Source organism: Musca autumnalis, unplaced genomic scaffold, assembly GCF_047663935.1.
Source record: "Musca autumnalis isolate F117 unplaced genomic scaffold, ASM4766393v1 scaffold_4, whole genome shotgun sequence".
NCBI lineage: Eukaryota > Metazoa > Arthropoda > Insecta > Diptera > Muscidae > Musca > Musca autumnalis.
This window is the reverse complement of record NW_027411977.1, coordinates 72,888,334-72,914,957: the sequence shown is the minus strand read 5'-3', so window position 1 is coordinate 72,914,957 and position 26,624 is coordinate 72,888,334. Positions and strand designations below refer to the sequence as shown.

The 26,624-nt window shown below is 39.4% G+C and overlaps 1 protein-coding gene across 2 annotated transcripts in view; it reads right to left on the bottom strand.

Moving 5' to 3' along the window:
* blot (solute carrier family member bloated tubules) overlaps positions 1-25,835 on the bottom strand; it is a 273,169-nt gene extending 247,334 nt beyond the window's left edge. The window contains exon 1 of one of the 2 annotated variants that reach the window (XM_073986027.1): positions 25,184-25,835. The gene's annotated coding sequence lies outside the window, so the exon portion shown is untranslated. The remainder of the gene's footprint in view (positions 1-25,183) is intronic. The other variant, XM_073986031.1, reaches the window with a different exon arrangement.
* Positions 25,836-26,624: the final 789 nt, after the last annotated feature.

The following is a 26,624-nucleotide window of genomic DNA, read 5'->3' as shown; positions in this document are numbered from 1 at the left end:
GTCAACCAATTTGTTCTAAACTTTGAATCTCCTAATATTTTGTCCAAATTTTGGTTAACTTCTAAAATTACCCATATCAGTCCTCTCTTTAGGCTACCTCCCTCACAAAAGTTTGACATTTGTGTCTAAGTGCTGTCTAGGGTTTCTTCGAAGATCCTTTGGAAATGTACACCGATGCTGTTGTCCTGTTTACAGCGATATTATGTTTTTCGTGGACAAGTCCATGCTTCCTGGGATACTGGTCCAAAAGTTATACGATGACCCACTGAAATGACTAGTGGGCGCGATATCTATCGAAAACATTTGACTCCCAACATAAGATCTAGTTCTATAATGGACTATGTCGGTTCATTCCTTTAAGTACCTCCTCCAAAAAGGGCCACAAAATTCTGTAAATAAAAATTTCAATTCAATTGTTTGAATATTTTTTCCATCGCGTTGCGCTCATATACGGTAACCATACTGGCGCCTCATAGCTTACCACAGACCGACCTATCGCATTATATGAGGTCAACAAGGTTTATTTATCTGCAGCCCAAGTGCTGCCGGCTAGGGACTTGAGGACATTATTCCTATATCTAAGCTTGTCGTAGATAGCTATGGCATGCGCGGACGACATGAACATACTGTCGAATGTAACCCTTTGAATTTTTGTGGAGTTTATGGTCGGAATTATGCTACCATCGACCATAAAATTCAACTCTGTTCTCACCTCTGCAGTCTATATGGTAAACAGGGTGGTCGTAGATTTAGTGGCTGATTTTTACATATTCCTCGCGTAGAAAAAGTTGGCAAGTTCAGTCAGCATTTTACAAATGACATCAGAAAATATACCTGACGCAAAGATCGAACAATTATTCGCACACGTTATGATGTTAATGCCTTCTGGAAGGTTTGGAATATAGGAGAGGTAGAGGTTAAACAGTTCCAGATATATCACCCCAACTTTACGTGGCTTGGACTTCTTGGATATAATTGATTATCCAACGTTTCAATCTTGACCGGAGGATAGTCTGCTCGATGTCCTCAACCAGCATGGAGTGCTTGACAGTATTAAAGGTGTTTGGAAAGCAGAGTGCCACCATAATTATTCTATCACACGGCTTGCTCTGATTGAGTCCCCGACTAGTATGGGAGGAGATGGCATACAGCGCTGTTGTCATGCTGTGCTGCTAACGTGACACATGCTGATGATCGGAAATTGCACACCTATTTCTGACGCTGGGTAGGATTAAAGCCTCAAGGGTCTTTGCTACGGGCGACAAATGCGAATTCGGTCTGTACTATTACCTTTGCTGGCATATTTGCCTGGCTTCCCTGCCCTTTTTCCAGACGTCGGGAACTATGTGGGTGGCTAGTGACAGATTAAGAGCATTAGTGAGGTATTCGACTTCCGTCTCATCTAGCTGTGTTAGCATTGGCCTTCCTGATGGTATTCACAACTTAATCCATTGTTAATTATGGTGGGACATATTCGATAGGAAAAGATCTAATACTCTTCTATTCGCTCTGCCACTCTCGGGGTACTCGACAAACTGTCGATTAAAATAACTTGCACACCTCTTCGGGTCAGTCAACGTAACGTTGCCAAATCTTGCTCCTTTCCAGTGTTCGAAAATACATTAACCGTTGCTCTTCAATTAAGATACAAAAAACTCTCAGAACAGTTTAGTACCGAAAGTAGTTTCTGACAAGGAGACCGCCCTATATGTAATATTCTCAACGCTGGAAAATTTTATACGATTTTACTTTCATATTTTTTAGTAATAAAATTGCAGTATTGCCTCCAAACACCAAAGTGTTTTCTTAAAACATAGAAGACGACAAATAACCTCAAAATGTAATTTCCTACAAAAGAAAATGCATGTGACATTGTAAAAACCCCACCGCCTTCAGCATTCTGCCGCTGCTGTATTCTTTTCATTTTTTTCAGATATGTCGTTTACTGAGCTTTTTTATGCAATTAATGGTAAAAAATGGCATTTATTGTTTTGCTAGCTACCGGCACCACAGAAAACCCCCAGCACAGGTAAATTCTATACAAATATGTTCGTATGCATGTGCATATACATATAAATATGTCTATACTTCTGTATACCCTCAAATGTTCGTTTGAATAAATGCATTGCGACAGAAAATTTTCAATGACGTTGCATGTAGCACGTAATTTGAAATTTCATTATTTTCTGTTTTCGATTTTGTTTGCCAACATTTTCCAAACTCTTTATTCATCATTGCATTGCTAGAAAAATTATCACTCTATCGTCATTATTTAATTCTTCCGTTTGTAATTTACATTAATTACTTGCCATAGCCATAGAAAAAAGTGAAAAACAAACGCCACAGTGCAAAAAAAAGTCAAACTAATGTTTAGAAACTAAACATTAGGTAGCATCATCACATAAAAGGCTTTCAAAAATTAAGCAAATCATTGGGTTTAGATTTCTGCGATTTAATACTTTGTATGTAAACTCCATACATTGCAGATCAAGTTTTATCGTAAAGATTTTTGTTATGTTTTCATTGAGGATTTTCACATTAGAATGCAACGTTTACAAATACATATTGATAAAATTTTTTCAACTTGGATTTTTTCCGAATAACAGAGTACAACGTCTATATGTCATATACATATATTTTCACTTTACTATAACAGTAGACCAACCTCGCATTTTACCACACAATATTGAGATACCATGACTTATACTGGAGGTATAATTGTAGTTTTAAATACTAAAAATACGTAATATTTTTAAAATATATATATTTACCGCACAGTGCCTCAGAATCGTTTTTTCCAAGTCAAAACTCTGTAACTTTTGAACGTATAGAGATATTTTCATAATGCGACAGATAACATAATCAGCTTTCCGATGCATTGAAAACATTTGAATTCGGTCTAATAGTTGCAGAGGAATTCAAAGTCAAAGTTAAAAATTGAGTTTTTTCATATTTTACATCAAAATATGAGAGTTTTTGAGTTTTTCATACGTACTAACTATTTAAACAAGGTCAAACACCAATAAACAAACCTTACAAATACCAAAAATTATTATTATTATTTTTTTCAAAAAATTTAAAAACAAGTAAAAAGTATCAGTCGGCTTTGCCGACAGAGATATACCCTCAGCATGGGCAAATTGAAACACTTTTTTTCACAAAAAACTTATGTAGTTAGGGGGTTTCAAAATTTTGGTCGTATGAACCGACAAAAATGTTGATTAGGATTAAAGTTTAAAATTTTTGCGGAAAAGGTACTTAAAGGAATGGACCGACATAGACCATGGGGGTGCCATAGGGGGTTTTTACACCCTTCGGGGTGTTTTCTCATATTCGAACCTGATCTATATCTGGTAGATATTATGAGAATGTGTAAAGTATGGACCAAATCGGTCAAGAGTTATCGTGCGCACAATTTTTCCGAATATTTTTGAACTTTTGTGGGGTAGGTACCTGAAGGAGTGGACCGATATGGCTTATCTACGAACTTAAACTAAGTTTGGAAACAATATAACGAAGGCCAAATTTTGGCCGGAATCGGCATTTCTGTTCCAGAATTATCTTGCGCTTCCACCCATAAACATGGTGTCATTGGGTTTGTTTTTCAACTTTCAGGCTATTTTTCAGGAAGTATGGACTTGCCCCTGAGGAAACTTGTACCTTCGTATAGGGGACAGTGAATACAAGATGTTACAACAAAAACCAAGGCGATTCGTGAGCAGGTCCTAAACTGAACTTTTCCGAAATTTTGTGTGGGAGGTACTCGAAGGAGTTTACCGATTGAGTCCATATTGGAACCTCATCTAAGTCTGGTAGAAATTTCATAATGTGCAAAGTAGATTTGGTCATTACCTTCAAGAGTTATCGTACGCACAAATTTTCCGAACATTTTCGAACTTTTGTGGGGGAGGTACCGGAAGGAGTGAACCGATATAATCCATCTTTGAACCTGAACTAAGTTTGGACAAAATATTACGAAAGCCAAATTTTGGACCGAATCGGCAGATCCGTTCGAGGGTTATCTTGCGCTCCAACCGTTACACACGGTGTCATACGGTTTTTTTTCATCTTTCAGGTTATTTTCTCAGGAAGTATGGACTTGCCCCTAATGAAATATTTTGTCCAAACATAGTTTAAGTTCGAACATAAGCAATATCGGTTCACTCCTTCAGGTACCTACCCCACAAAAGTTCAAAAATGTTCGGAAAAATTTCTCGCACGATAACTCTTGAAGGGAGTAGCTGATTTGGTCCATACTTTACACATCCTTATATATCTACCAGATATAGATCAGGTTCGAATATGGACTATGTTTGTCCACTCCTTCGGGTACCTATCACACAAAATTACGGATAAGTTCACTTTAAGACTTGCTCTCGCATCACTTTGATTTTTGTTGAAGCTACTTGCATTCGCTGCCTCAATTACGACGGTAAAAGTTTTTCAGGGGCACGTCCATACTTCCTGAGAAAACAGTCCGAAAGGTGGAGAGCACTATAACTCTCGAACGGAGCAACCGATTCGGTTCAAAATTTGGATTTCGTAATATTTTGCCCAAACTTAGTTTCAGTTCGAAGATGGGTTATATAGGTCCACTCTTTCCGGTACCTCCCCCACAAAAGTTCGAAAATGTTCGGAAAATTTGTGCGCACGATAACTCTTGTGGGGAGTAACCGATTTGGCTCACACTTTGTACATCGTGAAAGTTCTACCAGGCTTAGATGAAGTTTAAATATAGACTCAATCGGTCAACTCCTTCGGGTACCGCCCACACAAAAATTTCGGAAAAGTTCAGTTTAGGACCTGCTCTCGAATCGCTTTGATTTTGGTTGTAACAACTTGTATTTACTGTCCCCCATACGACGGTACAAGTTTCATAAGGGGCAAGTCTATACTTCCTGAGAAAATAGCCTGAAAGGTGCAAAAAACCCCTATGACACCGTGTGTAGTGGTTGGAGCGCAAGATAAATCTCGAACGGATCTGCCAATTCGGTCCAAAATTTGGCCTTCGTAATATTTTGTCCAAACATAGTTTAAGTTCGATTATAAACCATGTCGGTCCCCTCCTTCAGGTACCTCCCTCACAAAAATTCAAAAATCTTCGGAAAAAATATGCGCACGATTACTCTTGAAGGGAGTGGCTGATGTATATGCCATATACATATATTTTCACTTTACTATAACAGTAGACCAACCTCGCATTTTACCACACAATATTGAGATACCATGACTTATACTGGAGGTATAATTGTAGTTTTAAATACTAAGAATACGTAATATTTTTAAAATATATATATTTACCGCACAGTGCCTCAGAATCGTTTTTTCCAGGTCAAAACTCTATAACTTTTGAACGTATAGAGATATTTTCATAATGCGATAGATAACATAATCAGCTTTCCGATGCATTGAAAACATTCGAATTCGGTGTAATAGTTGCAGAGGAATTCAAAGTCAAAGTTAAAAATTGAGTTTTTTTCATATTTTACATCAAAATATGAGAGTTTTTGAGTTTTTCATACGTACTAACTATTTAAACAAGGTCAAACACCGACAGAGATATACCCTGAGTATGGGCAAATTGAAACACTTTTTTCACCAAAAACTTATGTAGTTAGGGGGTTTCAAAATTTTGGTCGTATGAACCGACAAAAATGTTGATTAGGATTAAAGTTCAAAATTTTTGCGGAAAAGGTACTTAAAGGAATGGACCGACATAGACCATGGGGGTGCCATAGGGGGTTTTTACACCCTTCGGGCTGTTTTCTCAAGAAATAACTTTTACCATCGTAATTGAGGCAGCGAATGTAAGTTGCTTCAACAAAAATCAAAGTGACTCAATAGCAGGTCTTAAAGTGAACTTATCCAAAATTTTGTGTGGGAGGTACGGGATGGAGTGGACAAATATAGTCCATATTCGAACCAGATCTATATCTGGTAGATATTATGAGAATGTGTAAAGTATGGACCAAATCGGTCACTCCCATCAAGAGTTATCGTGCGCACAATTTTTCCGAATATTTTTGAACTTTTGTGGGGTAGGTACCTGAAGGAGTGGACCGATATGGCTTATCTACGAACTTAAACTAAGTTTGGAAACAATATTACGAAGGCCAAATTTTGGCCGGAATCGGCATTTCTGTTCGAGAATTATCTTGCACTTCCACCCATAAACATGGTGTCATAGGGTTTGTTTTTCAACTTTCAGGCTATTTTTCAGGAAGTATGGACTTGCCCCTGAGGAAACTTGTACCTTCGTATAGGGGACAGTGAATACAAGATGTTACAACAAAAACCAAGGCGATTCGTGAGCAGGTCCTAAACTGAACTTTTCCGAAATTTTGTGTGGGAGGTACTCGAAGGAGTTTACCGATTGAGTCCATATTGGAACCTCATCTAAGTCTGGTAGAAATTTCATAATGTGCAAAGTAATGACCAAATCGGTAACTTCCTTCAAGAGTTATCGTACGCACAAATTTTCCGAACATTTTCGAACTTTTGTGGGGGAGGTACCGGAAGGAGTGAACCGATATAATCCATCTCTGAACCTGAACTAAGTTTGGACAAAATATTACGAAAGCCAAATTTTGGACCGAATCGGCAGATCCGTTCGAGGGTTATCTTGCGCTCCAACCGTTACACACGGTGTCATAGGACTTTTTGTAACTTTCATGCTATTTCCTCAGGAAGTATGGACTTGCCCCTAATGAAACTTACAGCGTCGTATAGAGGACAGCGAATACAACTTGCGTAAATAAAAATCAAAGCGATTCGATACCAGGTCCTAAACTGAACTTTTCCGAAATTTTGTATGGGAGGTACCCGAAGGAGTGGACCGATTGAGTCCATATTGAAACCTCATCTAAGTTTGGTAGAAATTATACGATGTGCAAAGTATGGACCAAATCGGTTATTCCCTACAAGAGTTATCGTGCGCACAAGTTTTGCGACAATTTTTGAACATTTGTTGGGGAGGTACCTGAAGGATAGGTCCACTCCTATGGCCCATCTTCGAACTTAAATCGAATCTGGACAAAATAATTCGATACCCAAAATTTGAACCGAATAGATTGATCCGTTCGAGAGTTATCGTGCGCACCAGCCAGCCAGACAGACGGACAGACAGACAGACGGACGGACATTGCTAGATCTACTCAAAATTGTCTGAAACGGATATCGTACAAACATACTTGGGGTTTAAAACCATTATTTCGATGAGGCACATTTTTGGTCGTATCAAAGTGTAAATACCCTCTTTAGCCTTAAGGCTGAGGGTATAAAAATACTCCCTGGGTTTTCATATTTATACCCTCAGCATTTATGCTAACGAGGGTATATACACTTTCATACGGCCAAAATGTGCCTCATCGAAACAATGGTTTTAGACCCCAAGTATGTTTGGAAGAAATCCGTTTTAGACAATTTTGAGTCCATTTAGTCCGTCCATCTGTCTGTCCGTCTGGCTGGTGCGCACGATAACTCTCGAACGGTTAAACCGATTTGGTCCAAAATTTGGCTTTCGTAATATTTTGTCCAAACTTAGTTTAAGTTTGAAGATGCGTCATATCGGTCCACTCCTTCCGGTACCTCCCCCACAAAAGTTTGAAAATGCTCAGAAAATTTGTGCGCACTATAACTCTTGAAGGGAGTAACCGATTTGGCCCATACTTTGCATATCGTGAAATTTCTACCAGACTTAGATTAGGTTCTAGTATGGACTTAATCGGTTTACTCCTTCGGGTACCTCCCACACAAAATTTCGGAAAAGTTCAGTTTAGAACTTGCTCTCGAATCGCTTTGATTTTTGTTTTAACAACTTGTTTTCACTGCCACGCTTACGACGGTCCATGTTTCATTAGGGGCAAGTCCATACTTCCTGAGAAAATAACCTGAAAGATGAAAAAAAACCGTATGACACCGTGTGTAGTGGTTGGAGCGCAAGATAACTCTCGAACGGATCAACCGATTTGGTCCAAAATTTGGCCTTCGTAATATTTTGTCCAAACATAGTTTAAGTTCGAACATAAACAATATCGGTTCACTCCTTCAGGTACCTACCCCACAAAAGTTCAAAAATGTTCGGAAAAATTTTTCGCACGATAACTCTTGAAGGGAGTAGCCGATTTGGTCCATACTTTACACATCCTTATATATCTACCAGATATAGATCAGGTTCGAATATGGACTATGTTTGTCCACTCCTTCGGGTACCTATCACACAAAATTACGGATAAGTTCACTTTAAGACTTGCTCTCGCATCACTTTGATTTTTGTTGAAGCTACTTGCATTCGCTGCCTCAATTACGACGGTAAAAGTTTTTCAGGGGCACGTCCATACTTCCTGAGAAAACAGTCCGAAAGGTGGAGAGCACTATAACTCTCGAACGGAGCAACCGATTCGGTTCAAAATTTGGATTTCGTAATATTTTGCCCAAACTTAGTTTGAGTTCGAAGATGGGTTATATAGGTCCACTCTTTCTGGTACCTCCCCCACAAAAGTTCGAAAATGTTCGGAAAATTTGTGCGCACGATAACTCTTGTGGGGAGTAACCGATTTGGCTCACACTTTGTACATCGTGAAAGTTCTACCAGGCTTAGATGAAGTTTAAATATAGACTCAATCGGTCAACTCCTTCGGGTACCGCCCACACAAAAATTTCGGAAAAGTTCAGTTTAGGACCTGCTCTCGAATCGCTTTGATTTTGGTTGTAACAACTTGTATTTACTGTCCCCCATACGACGGTACAAGTTTCATAAGGGGCAAGTCTATACTTCCTGAGAAAATAGCCTGAAAGGTGCAAAAAACCCCTATGACACCGTGTGTAGTGGTTGGAGCGCAAGATAAATCTCGAACGGATCTGCCAATTCGGTCCAAAATTTGGCCTTCGTAATATTTTGTCCAAACATAGTTTAAGTTCGATTATAAACCATGTCGGTCCCCTCCTTCAGGTACCTCCCTCACAAAAATTCAAAAATCTTCGGAAAAAATATGCGCACGATTACTCTTGAAGGGAGTGGCTGATGTAATCCATACTCTGCACATCCTAATATATCTACCAGATATAGATCAGGTTCGAATATGGACTATATTTGTCCACTCCTTTGGGTACCTTCCACACAAATTATCTGATAAGTTCACTTTAAGACCTGCTCTCGAATCACTTTGATTTTTGTTGAAGCTATTTATATGCATTCGCTACCTCCATTAGACGGTAAATGTTTTTTCAGGAGCGAATCCATATTTCTTGGGAAAACAGCCCGAAAGGTGTAAAAACCCACTATGCCACCATATGTGGCCTTCGGAGAGAACGATAACTTTCGAACTGTTCTACCGATTTGGTGCAACATTTGGTCTTCGTCATATTTTATCCAAACGTAGTTTCATGGGGCAATACCGGTCCCCAACTTCCGGTACTTCTCCCCAATATTTAAAAAATTTCACTAAAATGTTAGGACGATATAACTTGAATGGTGCAACCAATTTGGCCCAAAGTTTGTATCTCCTAATATTTTGTCAAAATTTAGTATAACTTCTAAAATCGCCCATATCGGTCCTCCCTAAGGGTACCTCCCCCACAAAAGTTCAACATTTGTGTTAATTGCTAATCCACATTTTTGTCGGCAAGTTCAAATGTTGAAAAAGGGCCACAAAATTCTGAAGAGACGCTAAATACATTGTATCTGTCCATAGATGATATGATAGATGATGATGATAGTTTGATATATTCAATATGCTCACAAACAATATGAAGACTAAACACCAAATTTAAGTCATATCGGGTGGATATTGAGGCCACAACACTCAAAATACCGAAAATGAGGAGGCACGGTTCTATGGGGGCTATAGGAAGACGACATATTTCTGGTGGAAGGTTATAAGTCCCCCAACGGAGACTTAATACCAATTTTCAGCCATTTCGGTGTGATAATGAGGCTAAAACCTCCAAAATACCGAAAATCTGGAGGTACCGTCCTATGGGGGCTATATGAAGGCTTGGACCTATGCAGACAAATTTCAAGGTGAAGGTATAATGCCCCCTACGAAGACTAAATACCAAATTTCAGCAATTTCGGTGTAATAATGAGGCTAAAATCTTCAAAATACCGATAATCAGGAGGTACCTTTGTATGGGGGCTATATCAAAACGTGGACCTAAGCCCACAATTCTCTGTTGGAATGTTTGATACCTCTGCCGAAGACTAACCACAAAATTTGAATACTTTCGGTTGGTCATTGTGTCTAAAACATTAAAAATACCGAAAATCGGGAGGTACGGTTCTATGGGGGCTATATCAAAACGTGGACCGGCCAACCCAATTTTTTGTCCTGAAGATTGTAAATCAATAGTAGGTACTTGTACCAAAATTGATGCACCTACGACAACTCCTTCTATTTTGGCCACAGTTAATATGAACTCGCGACATTGTGGATCGTCTTAGAATTTTATCCTTATCATGAATATATATATATACTTTTATGGTTGCAAATAATTAGTTCAATGTGTTACAAACAGAAAAACAAACTTAATATACCCTCCATACTATGGTGGAGGGTATAAAAAATATTATTAATTTTCTCGTTTAGAGTTAAGCTTGATGATCGAAAATTTTTTGCAAGTGAAAAAGGAAAGCCAAGGTCTCGAACCCACACAGTCACCAAATGACGCTGTTAATTGAGCAGCTCTTCAGACGTATCGACTGTGGGATGGCTTCTCTGTCCTAGAACTTTTGGTTTTTAAAATGCAAATGTGTTTTTATACAACCACGGATATTTGGCCGTTGAATTGTATTTCTTCATGACAACCGCTTTTTGCGCTGCCTTTGAAGTTATAAGTTTGGCTTGGAAAATTCAGGCTTCACGCTGGCGGGCTTCCTCGATATAGAGGGGGCTTTCAATAACGTGAAGCTTGAATCAATCCACAATGCTCTCAGCAACACAGGCATTTCCTCCATCCTTGTGGAATGGATTAATGAGATGCTGAAGAGTAGAATCATCAACTCATGCATAGGAGGGAGTTCCGTGAGTAAATCTGCTAACAGAGGCACTCCACAGGGAGGAGTTCTCTCACCCCTGCTATGGCTTCTGGTAATAAATGAAATACTTGTGTGCTTCGACCGGCTGAAGATCAGGGTGGTTGCTTATGCTGATTATGTGGTCGTGCTGATAAGTGGCAAATTTCTGCCAACCCTGTCTGAGCTGATGCAAAGAGCCTTAGTACAACTTGCAAACTGGGCCCAGAACAACGGTCTGGGAGTAAACCCGGAAAAAGCAGAGCTTGTACTATTCACTAAGAAACGCAAAATTCCCAATTTCGAGCCTCCAGTCCTGGACGGAATGGCCCTGGAACTTCCTACGGAAGCTAAATACCTCGGCACTATTCTGGACCATCACTTGTCATGGAAAAGAAATGTAGAGGAGCGAACGAAGAAAGGTACTCTATTCCTGTAAGAACTTCATTGGGAAAAGTTGGGGATTGAGACCACAGATCATACACTGGCTGTATGTAACCGTGGTACTGTCCATAAGTACCTATGGTGGACTGGTCTGGTGGCAAGCTCTTGGGAACAAAGTGCAACTTTCCAAACTATCAAGAGTACAAAGAACCGCGTCACTGCTGATTACCGGATCGATTAAAAGCACTCCTCAAGCTGCTTTAAACGTCATCCTGGATCTCCAACATCTGGACATCCTAATCCAGTTTCAGGCGGCGAAAACTGCTTTTAGACTCCGGGAGTCAGGGTGTTGGGGGGGTTCACACTTTGAACACTCGAATGTCCTAAAACTAGTTGATAGTCGACTTGAGTTAGGTGACAACGGTTGCGTATGCGATTATATGCCTACCTCATTCAAGTTTGACTCCTTAACTTTTATCTTCCCAAGCAGAGACGCATGGGCTGAGTGCATATCTCCTCTGGACGGTCTGGCAATTTACACAGACGGGTCCAAGATGGTATTGGCGCTGGCGTCTACTGCGAGAATCCACCAATTAAAAACTCATATAAGCTTGACGATAATTATAGTGTTTTTCAGGCGGAGATTCTTGCTATCAAGAAAGCAGCTGAATTGTTGAAAGGGCTTGAAGGCAGTCTTACAGGACCGGTGACTATATATGTCGATAGTCAAGCGACCCTCAATGCTCTCAAGTCACGGACCATAAATTCAAGAGCTTTTCTTGATTGTAGGAAAGCTCTGCAGGATATACACGATATCGTGAAGCTATGTTGGGTTTCGGGTCACAGCAACATCATAGGAAACGAGGTAGCAGATGAACTGGCACGAGGTGGCTCTAGGTCTATCGACTTATCGGTTGATGAAACCGTCCGGCCACCGATGTGCCACTACATCGGCAAACTACGGGAGATCTTCAATGAGAAAGCACATCAAAGATGGCTATCAGAACCTGGTTGTAGGGAATCCAAGGCAATCTGACCTGTGGTTTCTCGTCGAAGAACGGCTTCCCTCCTCTCACTTGATAAGTTAGGGATGAAAATCGCGGTGGGACTTAGAACAGGTTACTGCAGAGTGAGGTCCCTAACTTCAAAATGGGACGACAGTGGCATTGACTACTGCAGACTATGTGAAGATGCGGAGAAGATAGAGACTGTCGAACATCTGCTTTGTAGGTGTCCCATGTTCCAAACAAGGAGATACCGTACACTAGGCAGATATGAAATAGACACTCTAACCTTCCTGTCTAACATAGATGCCATCGTCCTAAACAACTTTGCCAGACATCTAGAATGGCTTGGCAAAGGTCCTTAACAACCCTTAATACAATGTGGTACAAACTCTTCCAGATAATTCCTTGGCGTCAATCTCTACATCTCCTACACTCACCATCATCTCTATCCTATCATCCTCATCTCATCAAGCTGCATCAACACTCTATCATCTCCTTCATCTTTAATCATCTCAACAACACACCATCCATCATCTCCATCATCTTTAAATAGCCTACACAGGAGGAACACAATGGACCAACGGTCTCCGAGTGAAGCAGTCACCTATTCTAATAGAGGGCTGTGCAGCCTTAAACCAACCTAACCTATGAGTTCGGCTTTGAACGCTAACACGCCGTGACAAAATTTTTTTCATATGCTTTCAAGGACGCGGGTTCAAATCATCAGCCTGTTTTTATTTTTTGAAATGTTGCCTGTTAGGGCGAAGATCATTTTTAATGATGATTTTTGCATTTGAAAAACCAAAAGTTCTAGGACAGAGAAGCCATCCCACAGTCGATACGTTTGAAGAGCTGCTCAACTAACAGCGAAACCAGGTCACGTAATTTTGTGACTATGTGGGTTCGAATCCTTGGCTTTCCTTTTTCACTTGCAAACAAATTTTTGATCATCAAGCTTAACTCTAAACGAGAAAATTAATAAAAATCATAAAAATGATCTCTGCCGTAACAGGTAAAAAAATATTTCCCTGGTAATCTAAAGCGATAATCATATGAAAATTAGACAATTATTTTTGAAAATTTTGTTGATTATATAAAAAGTTTTGGATGTGGATTTGATGGGTATAGTAAGTTGACATCAACTGAACATGGGCAAAGTACCTTTATCAAGAATTGAAAATTTAAATTTGATAAAAAATATAAATTCTTAATAATATATTATATATTTTGATTGCCATCTTGGCTCTTAATTTCCGTTAATTGGACATCTTTTTCGAAGCGAAATGTGTAAAAACATTCCGGCCATCCTGCAACCTTCAGAGATATATCGGTTCAGATTTGGATATAGCCCCCATATATATGTATCTTTTCCCGATTTTGCTACAACTCGTTCAATTTCGATCGAATAGTCTTCAAATTTAATATGTGTTATTTTCTAAGGCCCCTGAGTAGTTTCACCGATTTTTGCAAAAATCTGTTTAGATTTGGATATACCTCCGATATATGTATATCTTTCCCCAGACGGTGTATCTTAAGATACCACTTTTAGAGAAGTTTTGCATGGCTGAAATACTGTCGCCCAATTATAGGTTACGCGTTTTTCCTTCCCGATGGTGCTAACTAGCTGATATATTTTATACCCTCTGCATTTATGCTAACGAGAGTATATAGACTTTCATAGGGGCAAAATGTCCCTCATCGATATAATGGTTTTAGACCCAAGTAAGTCGCGCGATTTTTTTCAAAAAATAATTCGCCTGCGGCGCTATCTTTATTCAAAAATGGTAATTGAATTAAATACAAATTTTACATATTTTTAAATAACTTTACATTTTCTTAAAATGAGCAAATATTTTTGTAAAAATCGCTCGATTTTCTTTTTATACCCTCAGCCTTTAGGCTAAAGAGGGTATATACACTTTGATACGATGAAAATGTGCCTCATCGAAATAATGGTTTTAGACCCCAAGTATGTTTGGACGAAATGTGTTTCAGACAATTAGGAGTCGATCTAGCCATGTCCGTCCGTCTGTCTGTCTGTCCTGCTGGCTGGAGCGCACGATAACTCTCGAACGGATGAACCGATTCGGTTCAAATTTTGGCTTTCGTAATATTTTGACCAAACTTAGTTTAAGTTCGAAGATGAGCTACATCGGTCCACTCCTTCCGGTACCTCCCCCACAAAAGTTCGAAAATGTTCGGAGAGTTTGTGCGCACGATAACTCTTGAACGGAGTGACCGATTTGGTCCATACTTTTTATAGCGTAAACTTTTTACCAGAGTAATATGAGGTTCAAATATGGACTCAATCGGTCCACCCCTTCGGGTACCTCCCACACAAAATTTCGAATCGCTTTGATTTTTGTTGTAGCAACTTGTATTCACTGCCCCCCATACGACGGTACAAGTTTCATCTGGGGCAAGTCCACACTTCCTGAGAAACTAGCCTTAAAGGTGCAAAAAACCCATATGACACTGTGTGTAGTGGTTGGAGCGCAAGATAACTCTCGAACGGATCTACTGAGTCGGTCCAAAATGTGGTCGGTCGTAATATTTTGTGCAAACTTAGTTTAAGTTCGAAGATGAGCTACATCGGTCCACTCCTTCCGGTACCTCACCCAAAAAAGTTCAAAAATGTTCGGAAAAATTGTGCGCACGATAACTCTGGATGGGAGTGAGCGATTTGGTCCATAATTTACACATCCTAATATATTTACCAGATATAGATCAGGTTCGAATATGGACTATATTTTTTTGTTCAGTCCTTCGGGTACCTCCCACACAACATTTTGGATAAATTCATTTTAAGGCCTGTTCTCGAATCACTTTGATGTTTGCTGACGCATCTTGCATTCTCTGTCTCAATTACGACAGTAAACGTTTTTTCGGGGGCAAGTCCATACTTCTTGAGAAAACAGCCCGAAAGTTGTAAAAAAAAACCCCTATGGTGGATGTAGAGCTCGAACCGAATACTGCGTTCGTCCACACTTTGGATATCGTAATATTTCTTCGAATATTAGATGAAATTCGATGGTAGTGCTTATAGATCCACTGCTTCCGGCACCTCTCCCACAAATGTTTGAAAATATTTGCTAAAATGATAAGCGCAATATCTCACAAACGTAGCACCCGATTTGGTCCAAATTTACCCTATGGGTCCAATACTTGGGGTACCACTCATACAAATTTTCAACACATTTTTGTAGTTGAGGGTCTGTTCGAGGATCTTTTGGACATTTTTACTGAGGTTTCCCTAGTGCCTTTTCGTAGGCGACTATGGTACAAAAGCCCTATCTATCGATATCCCCCGCAAATTTTTGAGCTTTAATCCAATCCATATTTCTGTTGGTTCATACGCCCATACATTTCTCTTTTTTGGAAAAAATGTATTTCAATCCACACAGGCTGAGGGTATATCTCTGTCGGCAAAGCCGACCGATACGTTTTTACTTGTTAATATTTTCTTCAGCGCTTTTCCACTTCCGACACATCATCAATTAGCTTCATAAGCCTCATTTTCATTCATCCTAATGGCTACTCAAAAACAGAAAAATACATACACATCCGGCTGGCAAAGTTTTGTTGAAATGTCTATTTGTATTAGGTGTGTTCGTTGACTCAATAATTTGTACAAATTTTTACAAGTCCCGAAACTTCTTGTAATCGACTAAGGTCTGTTGCATTGTACTGTATTTTTGAGTAAACTAACACACATATTGGCTACTACTTAATTTTCTTAAAAATGTTGAATCAATTATAAATTGTTTTATGAAAGGAACAAGTAAAAAAGCATTAAGTTCGGCCGGGCCGAACTTTTCATACCCTCCACCATAAAATATTCATTCCTGTCCCCAACTTTAAGTGAGTACGTTAAAATGTCAGATATTGTATATAAAATGCTTCATTCGGGAGGCCCTTTTTTATGGTGCCTATATCTAACTGTTGACAATTTTTGGTGGGTTAGAAATTGGGAGGTACTGTTATATAGGGGTTATAATAAAACATGGGACTATGTTGACAGTTTTTGATGGGAGCCTTTAATGTCAAATAACTCCTAATTCGGTTAAAAAAGTTAGCTAGAATCCTCAAAATATCGAAAATCGGTACATAACGTGGGAACTTCAAATGTCATTAACAGCTAGTTCGGAGGTATCTGGGCTATACGAAAAAATGAACTTAAATGAACAATTTTTGTTGCAGAATTTTTGTTGACTTTTAAATTTCAAATTACAGAAAGTTCGTCCAAAAAATAAAGCTAAGGTACGGAAAATCGGGAGGTTTGTTTTGGGGCTATACAAAAACATGGACCTACGTTCGGTTAAACATTTTAAGTAAAATCCTCAAAGTACCGAAAATCGGGAAGTATCGTTATATTGGGCTATGTTGAAAATTGTTGATGCTGATGTGTGGTGACCACTACAACCTTCAAATGTCAAATTACAGTTAGTTCTGTTAAAAATTGTAGCTAAAATTGCCAAATTACTGAAAATTGGGAGGTACCGTTACATGGGAGCTATATCCGAACATTGACCTATGTTGAAAATTTTTGATGGAGAGGTGTTGTGACCACTAAGAACTTCAAATGTCAAATTACTGCTAGTTCGGTTTAATATTGGAGCTAAAATCATCAAATTACTGAAAATCGTGAGGTACCATTATATGGGGTCTTTCTTGACAATTTTTGGTGGAGAGGTGTGGTGATTACTAAGAATTTCAAATGTCAAATTACAGATAATTCGGTTAAAACTTGTTGGTAAAATTCTCAAAATACCTGAAATCGGGCGGTAACGTTATATGGGGGCTATTCTAAAACATGGACCTATGTCCACAAGTTATATAAGTTTATTGATATTTAAGAACCCTAAATGTCAATTGATAGCTAAATCGGTCTGAAAATGTAGATAAAAACGTCAAAATGCCGTAAATCGGGGGTACCGTTATATGGGGGCTATACCAAAACGTGGGCCTAGGTCCACAAGTTTTGTTATATAAGTTAAGTTACCCTAAATGTCAAATTATAGCTATATCGGTCTGAAAATATAGCTAAAAACGTCAAAATACCGTAAATCGGGGGGTACCGTTATATGGGGGCTATACCAAAATGTGGACCTATGTCCACAACTTTTGTTATATAAGTTTATTGATACTTAAGAACCCTAAATGTCAAATTATAGCTAAATCGGTCTGAAAATGTAGCTAAAACCGTCAAAATACCGTAAATCGGGGGGTACCGTTATATGGGGGCTATACCAAAACGTGGACCTATGTCCACAACTTCTGTTATATAAGTTTATTGACATTTAAGAACCCTAAGTGTCAAATTATAGCTACATCGGTCTGAAAATGTAGCTAAAAACGTCCAAAAATACCGTTTATCGGGGGGTACCGTTATATGGGGGCTATACCAAAACGTGGACCTATGTCAGCAACTTTTGTTATATATGTTTATTGATACTTAAGAACCGTAAATGTCAAATTATAGCCAAATCGGTCTGAAAATGTAGCTAAAACCGTCAAAATACCGTATATCGGGGGGTACCGTTATATGGGGGCTATACCAAAACGTGGACCTATGTCCACAACTTTTGTTATATAAGTTTATTGATACTTAAGAACCCTAAATGTCAAATTATAGCTAAATCGGTCTAAAAATGTAGCTAAAAACGTCAAAATACCGCAAATCGGGGGGTACCGTTATATGGGGGCTATACCAAAACGTGGACCGATATAGCCCATCATCGAACTTGACCTGCCTGCAAACGCATTTTCCCAAAATTTCAGCGTCCTATCTCCATTTTTGTGGATGCTAGAGTGATTACCACAGACGGACGGACGGACGTGCTCAGATCGACTTAGAATTTTACCCTGATCAAGAATATATATACTTTATAGGGTCGCAAATGAGTATTTCAATGCGTTACAAACAGAAAAACAAACTTAATATACCCTCCATACTATGGTGGAGGGTATAAAAATGTCTACGAAATTAAATTTATTTTGTAATTTTCTTAGAAATTTGAAATAAAAATTGTATTTAAAAAACAAGTAAGATTTTAAAAACGGACATAACTCCCAATTGGGGTCAGAGGTGGTCGGACATAGCTCCCAAAAATTTTTGGACTTATCGTTTTTTATGTCACGGCACCATTTTGGTGTAGCCCCATTACCCAAATTCTCGACCGAATCAGCTATTATTTGGTTTTCGATTTCCCACATTTATTCGGAATACACTTTATTTTCAAGAAAAAAACCCAAAATTCCCGAATTCCCTATATCTCGTACTTCCCGAAAAACACACAAAATGTTGTTAAAATTTATTTTAATACTTGGCTGCAGTAATTTTTTGTTATTTGAGTTTGAATCCAAAAAAGCCCTGCATTGGTAATAGCCGGCAATAGAAGCGTTTACCCTCGTACAAGTTAGCATCACACTGTTAATCTTATTCTTATCCCATGAGTTATGTTTTCCTAATAATACATGCATGAAAATAAGCAATATACATATGTATGTATGTATGTATGTTTAATGAAATCGTTGAGAGACTTTTGTAGGACTTCTTGGACCTTAAAAATTTGTGTCTAAAGTCTAAGATCAATGACTTTGAGAATCGACAATCATAAATGTTTCCGTCAACATATCAATTCCAAGCAAGTGTACTTCATACAAATATACCAAAATGAATAGAACAGTAGTTTATTTACAAGTTCACAGATATACAGACGTTCATACTCGTATAGATATACATACATACATATACTTATATAGTTACTATAAAAACAACCACATTGAACTTGCTTAGTGGGGGATTACACATACCTAAGTGACAGCGTTGAGACATTATAAGAAAAAAAAACTGAGGACTACCAATGATACCGTCATTTGAAACCAAAATTATAACCAGTCAACGATAATTAAACAGTCTTTGGCTAAATTGCAAATGCAACTAACTAGAAACAATTACTACTGGTGTGTTTACAGTGGAGACTAAAACAAATGGCATAGGAATGCGGTGTTTTGGAATGAGATTCTTCAATTAATTTGTGTAAAAATTACACACAAATAGAGTACTCGTAAATTATTCTTCATTTTTTAAACGTATGTACCTATACATTCTATGAAATTGAAAATTTTGATGTAAACACAGCCTTATCTTTCTTAACTACCACTGGGAAAGCCTCATTAACACAATATATGTTGTGATTCAAATTTTCAATTCCATTGAATATCTATCTAAAAATCACGTATATGACCAAAACACTTGTTTAAGGTGCCAGTGTAAACTAATGCTTTGTTTACATTTACGAAATCCACTCGATTTCAAGTGTCAATTCATTTGCGTATACGTCAAATGAAAACTCATCTGAAATCAATTGGATTTCACTTGACGTTTAAGCAATGGATTTGACAGTTGAAATAGAGTAGATTTCGTAAGTGTAAACTTACTATAAGTTTAACTATTACCTGTATTGTACCTCGTAATATTATTTTCTCTAAACATATGGTTAGTTTATGCACTTATCTTCTTTTGCTTTTTAACAACTACGAAACTGTTTTAATGTACGGTAAATGGATGGAATCTCCAACAGAACGTAAATAACGTAGTTGTTGCAGTTGCTGCTGTTGTTGTTGTACAACGTTTTTACATTGACCATAAACTTGTAGTGAATCTAAACCGCAAATAAGGAGATGTTAAAACCAAAGTGAATTTAATAATAAAATGAAATAACCAAAACAAAACGATGAAAAGAGAACTAAAACAAAAAGAAGAAACACTTAACTAAAGCGATCATCTAAAAATTGATCTGCATTTGAATTCAGGTTCAAGTATAGTTCTACTAGACAGCAAAACGTCAATGACACACACAAAACTGGTTGATGAACAAAACAAAGTACGAAACGTCAACAATTTCAGCCCGATCAAACTTTTAATTGACATGTACTCGTATCAAGGAACGAAATTTGAAAACATTGACCGAATTTGGCTTATCTTTCCTTTAGGGTGCACCTGGAGGAGAAATTTGGCATTTTCACCACATTTTCACGGTCCTGATTCCAACGGTGTATGCATATCTTTTGTCCCGGAAATGTATACTTCCCGAGATATAGGCCTCGAAAGTTCTGCAAAAACCCCAACTAGGACTTAAGTTAAACGCATTTACTAAATTCAAATCGAGACAAAATTTGTTTGTTACCTTTGCACTGAAGATTTGAGGAGGCACCCTGTTCCTGTTCTCAGGGCGGCATTCTGGCAATTTTGAATCTTTTTTCCAATTCGTATCACATAATCTCAGGGACCAGACTGGAGCCGCATAGCTTACCACAGACCGACCTATGGTCAACAAGGTTTCAGCTTGTCGCAGATAGCTGTGGCCTGTGCGCACGACGTGAATGTAGTGTCGAATGTGACTCCTAAAATTTTAGGGCAGTTTGTGGTCGGAATTCTGCTACCGTCGACCACGACATTCAACTAACGTCCAAACTGCTCTATCCATGTGGTGAACAGAGTGGCTGTAGATTTTGTGGCGGAAATCTGCATATTCCTCGAATGGAAAACGGTGGTAAGATCGGTTAAATAGTTGTTCAGTCTCTCACAGATGTCATCAGGATAGGTACCCGACGCCAGGAACGTGCAATCATCCGCATACGTTACGATCTCGATCTAGATCTAGAGTTTAAACAGTTCCGGAGATATCACCCCACCTTGGGGAACTTCCTGTTTCACTCTACGGGGTTTGGACTTCTTGTTCCTGAATTCCACGTACGACTGGCGTCCACACATATAATTGACTATCCAACGTTTCAAGCTTGGCCGGAGGGTTGTCTGCTCAATGTCCTCAAACAGCGTGGAGTGCATGACTGTATCAAAGGCTTTTGATAAGTCAAGCGCCACCATCACTGTTCTATCGCACAGCCGTCTCTGGTTGAGTCCTTGACAAATATGTGTGGTAATGGCGTGCAGCGCAGTTGTCGTGCTGTGCTGCTTACAGAATCCATGCTGATGATCGGCAACTTGATAGCTATTTCTGATACTGGGGAGGATTAAGGCCTCAAGGGTCTTTGCTACGGGCGACAAAAGCGAAATCGGCGATTCACTTTTGCTGGCATCCTTGCCGGGCTTCCGTAGTGGGACCACCCTGCCCATTTTCCAGACTTCGGGAACATTGAGGGTGGATAGCGACAAGTTGAGAACTTTAGTGAAATACTCCACTCCCGGCTCATCCAGCTGTTTCAGCATTACCATGGAGATTCCATCTGGGCCCAAAGCTATGGATGATTTTGCGTTCCTGATGGCATTGGCAACATCATCCATTGTAAACTGTAGTGGTTCCTCCTCGGCAGGAAGAGGTCTGATGCGACTTAGTACTCTTCTCTTCGCCCTATCACTCTCGGGGTGCTCGACAAACTGTCTATTGAAATAACTTGCGCACCTCAAGTCAGTCAACGTAACGGCGCCAAACGTGACTGAGGTCCTAACTTCCCTTCTTCCAGGGTTCGAGAGTGACTTAACCGTTGCCCACAATTCACCTATACCGGCTCCAATGTGACTCTGGGGTCATTGGGGTTGATTCGGCGAAGCTCATCACGCTCATTTGCTAACCCCGTCGCCTCTGCTGGGAAGTTTGGTCTTACTTCGGGTATTCGACCAGCAGGTATATGGCGAGCGGCTGCAGCAGTGATGATGTCTCGGAACGTCCTTTCCGCTACCCGAACATCAGAAGGATTGGGCAGTTCTCTGAAGCGGTGATTGGTGAACTCTCTGAAACCCGGCCAATCAGCTTTCTTATGATTGACAAATGTGCGGCGTTTAGAGGTAATGAAATCGGGTGGTCTGCTAATGGGGACAATTATGGGGAGATGGTCTGATCCAAGGGAAATGACGGGTTGACAGGTAACGTCATTTGTCAGACCAGGTGACACGATGGTTATGTCTGGCGAGTTGTGACACTCTCCTCTAAATCTGGTAGGGGCGTCCTCATTGACCGTGCAAAACATGGTCGTTTCCGAGGGCCGAATGCCACATCTCATGATGCGCATTAAAGTCCTTCAGGACCAGAGGATTATGACCTTCTAAAATCAGGGTAATGTTAGGCACGTAATCTGAGATACAGCTATTTCTGAGCAGGATTTATACGTTCAGCAACTCTATCTCGGCAGTTCCACACCTGACTGCTACCCCCATACATTCCATGTACGGGTTATTAGAGACAGGCTCAAGTGAAATAGGTCTGTATTGAACAGGCTGGTGCAATAGGAAAGCTAATCTTCCTCAACTTCTGGTGCGATCCTTCCTTAGCACGTTGTAACCATAGAAACGTTGTAATCTACAGTTGTTGTTGAGCTTGGTTTCTTGCACCGCAGCGACCTTGATATTCCTCCGACTCATGAAATCTACAATTTCCTCGATCTTACCTCGGAGTCCATTGCAATTAAATTGCAAAAAGGATGCATTTTCCGGGATTGGGACAACAACGGCTGGTGTTAAAGACTGCATGTGCGGTTGCTGTTGAGGGGACTGCGGGGGAGTCTCATAATCAGACGACGAGGGAGTTTCGTAATCCGATGACGACTCACTGGGGACTGTATTCACACAGCATGCAGCAGCATAGTTCTTGTCGTAGTCTCTCACGTGGACAAGTCCAGAGCAACCCCTTAGACGCACCCACTCCTGACATCTATTGCATCTCACCGAATTGGTCCTGGGTTTTCCTCCGTCCCGGCACGGACCAAAAGGATTCGGAGCGGGCATTAACGGTTTGGGAGCCGCTGGCCGGAACAATGATGTTGTGTAGTTCCGGGTCAATCCGGTACAAAGAACCCGCTGCCGTGGGATTGATCACTGCTCTATCACACCGTCTGTTATAGTTGAAACCTCGGCTAATATATGTGAAATGACGTATAGAGCTGTTGTGGTACTCTGCTGCTTTCGGAACCGATCCGAGATTAGATAACACGCTTTGATGCTGTGGAGGAGTAACGCCTCAAGTATTTTTGCTACTGGTGATAGCAGTGAGATCGGCCTGTACCATTCACCTTTGCTGATATCCATGCCCGGTTTCAGCAAAGGGGCCACCCTGTCCATATTCCAGGATTCAGGAACTATTAGGAGGGCTAACGATAGATTGTTTTAGCATCACCATTGAAATTCCGTCAGTTCCAAGTAGTTTTGGATGATTTTGCGCCTCGGATAACATCAGCCACATCACCCATCGTAAATTTTGGTGGTTTCTCCTCGGCTGGAAGATATCGCATACGACGAAAAACACTTCTCTCCTGATTTTCGGTATTTTCAAGGTTTCAGCGTCATTGTCAAACCGAAGTGGATAACATTTTCATATAGCACCCTAGAAGGGTACCTCCCGATTTTCGGTATTTTCAAGGTTTTGGCCTTGGCATTTAGTCTACTTTGTGGCTTCCAAACTTACCCACAAAATGTATCGATATATGTACATAGGTGCACTTTTAGATATAGCCCCCCCTAGAATGATACCTCCCGATTTTCGGTATTTTGAAGGTAGTGGCCTCAATACCGCACCGAAATGGCTAAAATTTGGTATTTGGACATCGTTGGGGGTATAACACTTTCCCCCAGAAATTTTTGTTATCGGTCCTCGTCTTCATATAACCCTCATAGGGCGGTCACTCCAGATTGGATGCCATTTGGTATTCCAGAAGATAATTATCAATATAGATCCAAATTTTCATTTAGCCCCCCTAGAAGGGTACCTCCCGATTTTCGATATTTTGAAGGTTGTGGCTTCAGTATCCAACCGAAATGCCCGAAATTTTGCATTTTGTGTTCTTTGGGGCATCCAAACTTTCCCTCAGAAATTTATCAGTATAGATCCACTTTTAGATATAGCCCTCCTAGAAAGGTAGCACCCGATTTTCGGTATTTTGAAGGTTTTGGCTTCAATATCGAACCAAAATGGGGCTTCTAAAAATTTGTCAGTATAGATCCACGCTTTAATATACCCCCCATATAACGCTAACTCACGATTTTAGTTATTTTAGGGCTACAAAACTTTATCCCGAAAATTTGTCAGTATATGACCAAGATTTGATATAGCACCCACAGAACGGTACCTCTCGATTTTCGATATTTTGAAGGCACAAATTTGGTATTTTATCTTTTTTGGGACTACACTACTTTGTCGGTTTGATATGGCCCCCTATAACGGTACCGTCGATTTTCGGTATTTTCAGTTAGCATATTCCACTTCTCCTAGGAATAAGCATGGCGGAAGAGCTTAGTACTTCAGTACAACTCGTGGTGGAGGGTATAAAAAGTTTTGCCCGGTCGAATTTAACACCCATTTTTTTTTTTTTGTTTTTTTGGTCTGTTCCCGTACATTATTAAGTGGCAAAAGTTGTAAAGTTATTTCCTAAAAGGAACTTTGATCCAAGAAAGGCATATGCACTGGGATAGTGATGTAGGATGGCGTATAATCGGCCCCATCCCGACCAAAGCCTTGGTTTACTTGTTCAATTTCTCAATTATTAGCAGCAGCATTCCAGTTCCAAAAAGAAAAAAAGCGCTTCAGACCATAGTGCAACTTAGTAAATCTGGATCGGAAACAGTTCACCAAAATAAACACACACAGAAACTGGTTGAACATGTTTTTGGGAACCCAAAGGCAAACAACAAGGAGAACATCATTAAAATAAACCAGGCAGGCAGCCCAGCCAATCAGCCATTTGCGGAGCAACAAAAACAAACGGTCAAATCAACGGTGGAAAATGTTTAATGGCATTGCGATTTCAAGTTTTAAAAAGTACTTACGTTACTAAATTTTATTATTGTTCCCCTTGTTGTTGTTGCTTTTTCAGGTTGTTCTTCATTCTGCTTCTGGAGGCATTTTCTTTTTTGAATACTCGCTTACTATGTGACGATTGTAGGTTTTGTGGGTTATTTTTCTTTATCTCTTTCGTTGAAAAGCAGGAAGCAAACTTAAGCAGCTTAAGGTTGTCCTGAAGTTATGGAAAAAGAAGTGGAGTGACACCACCAACAACAAATTCACCCACACAAAAAAATAAAACAATGCTTCTTTTTCTTTTCTTTTTTTTTTGTTATATTGCAATGACAATATTCGATTATGTATTTTTGTTTTCTTCTAGAGAATCATTTATTTATTCCACAAAACACTTGAAATATTTACTTTATTTGTATTTTTTTTTAAATAAACAATTTAATTCTTAACTGAAGTTAAGAAACGTGAATGCTAGACAGACACTCACAAATAACCATCCATGCAAAGGAAAGAGGATCACGGATCACACGCGCGCTTCGGTTTCGTCATCCGTTGTTGTGGACTTTACGTTAAAACATTTAGAATTGCACTGGTGCAGAACCACATTACTTTGACTTTGTGGGAATTAATTCCATACAGCCAGCAGTTAGTTGTTGTCCGCCTAGTTTGCAAATTCTCCTCCATACAGTTCGTTGTGGACTTCTTTCTCTTAGTTCTTGTTCTCTTTGTGACGTTATCGTAAGAGAAGTAAAACATGAATAAATTAAATGAAAACAAGTAAAAAGTAGTTAAGTTCGGCCGGGCCGAACTTTTTATACCCTCCCTCCACCATAAAATAGTCTTAATTTAAATTAAATAATTAGCTTCCTTTCACAATTTTAGGTGGAACAATTTTTCGACTACTGATACCCCTAATGCCTTAATTATCTAATCTAATCTAAAAAAAAATAAAAAATACCACCCACTGGCTGCAGGGAAACTCAAAAGTCAAATTACGGGTAGTTCCGTCAAACAATGTAGCTAAGACCCTCAAAATACCGAAAATCGGGAGGTACGGTTGACGATTTTTAGTGAAGAAGTTTCGTGGTCACGGTTGACGACTTTTAGTGAAGAAAAGTTTCGTGACCACTGAAAACTTCAAATGTCAAATTACAGATTGTTCGATTTTTGGTGGAAAAGTTGTATGACCACAGAGAGCCTCAAATGTCATATTATAGCTAATTTGGTTAAAAATTATAGTTAAAATCCTCAAAATAACGAAAATCGGGAGGTACCGTTATACATATGTGAGCTATACCAAAACATAGGCCTATGTTAAAGATTTTTATTGGAGAAGTTTCGTGATCGCTAGGATCCTCTAGTGTCAAATTATAGCTAAAACGTCAAATGTAGCTAAAATCCTTAAAATACCGAAAATTGAGAGAATTGAAGAAGTTTCGTGATCACTGAGAACCTCAAGTGTCAAGTTACAGT